A 1,678-nucleotide genomic window follows, 5' to 3' on the forward strand; every position below is an offset into this window, starting at 1 on the left:
ACTTCCTCCCCCCCTTCCCCCTTCCTCCATCCTCCTCCCCCTTCCCCCTTCCTCCATCCTCCTCCTCCCCCCTTACCACCATCCCCCTTCCCCTTCCCACTTCCCCCCCTTCCTCCTTCCTCCATCCTCCTCCTCCCCCCCCCTTCCCCCCCTTCCTCCTCCTCCTCCTCCTCCCCCTTCCAACTCGCCTCGTACCAAGTCCATAAAACATGATTATCGCCGCCCCCTCTCAGCTCTTTAGTGTGCATCCCAGCTCCTCTGTTTCGCGCCGTTTGCTTATTGGATCCTCCATCTGCGAGCCGCTGGTGAGGGGGGGGGGGGGCAAGTGGGAGGGGGGGAAGGAAAGGGAGAGGGAGGGAGGGAAGGGGGAGGGGGAGGAGGAGGGGATTGTGTGGTGGGCAGGGATAGAGCAGGGGAGGAGGGTGAGAGTGAAAGGAGGAGGTGGAGAAGGGGGGGGGGGGGGGGGGGGAGTGGGGGAGATGGTGAGGAAGGGGGGGAAGGAAAGGGGGGATGGGGTGTGTGTGTGTGGTGGGCAGGGATAGGGCAGGGGAGGAGGGGAGAGTGAAAGGAGGAGGTGGAGAAGGGAGGCTTAAGACAGCTGGTCCGAGTTGTAAATATTGACGTCTGAATTACTTTGGCTTAAGTCATTACTCGGGGGAGGAGGAGGAGGAGGAAGTGAGGGAGGTGGAAGAGGAGAAGGAGGAGGAGGGGTAGGAGGGGGAGGAAGAGAAGGAGGAGGAGGAGGAAGCGAGGGAGGAGGAGGAGGAGGAAGAGAAGGAGGAGGAAGTGGGGGAGGTAGAAGAGGAGAAGGAGGAGGAGGAGGAGAAGGAGGAAGTAAGGGAGGTGGAAGAGGAGAAGGAGGTGGAAGAGGAGAAGGAGGAGGTGAAAGAGGAGAAGGAGGAGGTGGAGGAGGAGAAGGAGGAGGAGGAAGTTAGGGAGGTGGAAGAGGAGAAGGAAGAGGAGGAGGAAGTGAGGGAGGTGGAAGAGGAGAAGGAGAAGGAGGAAGTGAGGGAGGTGGAAGAGGAGAAGGAGGAGGAGGAGGAAGTGAGGGAGGTGGAAGAGAAGAAGGAGGAGGAGGAGGAAGTGAGGGAGGTGGAAGAGGAGAAGGAGGAGGAGGAAGTGAGGGAGGAGGAATCTCTCTACTCGTAATTGGTGAGTAAGGACGTGGACGGGCTGAGTCAAAGAGGATACACGAGGGGAAGGAGGAAGTGAGGGAGTGTGGCAGATGAGAATGCGGTACATGACTGAAATCCGGACGATATAGAGACTGCAAGAGGACTCAGATGGACGAAATGAACATGCAGCAAGGGGTCAAGGCAGGAGGAGAAACAGGTGGAAAAGAGAGGATGAAGAGGGTGCAGAAGAGGGTCGAGGTGAGAGTGAGGGAAGGGCGAGGAGGGGGGGGGGGAGTAGATTGACAACACGGGAACTTCTTGTCATAACAGTTAGGGGAATATCTTAAAGAATTTTCTTTCCTCTCTGTCTCTCTCTCTCTTTCTCTTCTCCACCAGCATCATTCTCCTGTCCACCCCACCTCCCTCATTACCTCTCTTCCCCAAAGTCCACTAGACTCCTTCTCATCTCTACTATCTCTCCTAACTTCTCTCTCCATCTCATCCTCTCCTCTCATCCTCATCGCATGCTCATCTACTGTCCTACTCTCCAGTCTCTCGTTCAT

The sequence above is a fragment of the Penaeus japonicus genome, unplaced genomic scaffold (genome assembly GCF_977035675.1).
Source record: "Penaeus japonicus unplaced genomic scaffold, GWHDUDI00000001_assembly GWHDUDI00000011, whole genome shotgun sequence".
Lineage (NCBI taxonomy): Eukaryota > Metazoa > Arthropoda > Malacostraca > Decapoda > Penaeidae > Penaeus > Penaeus japonicus.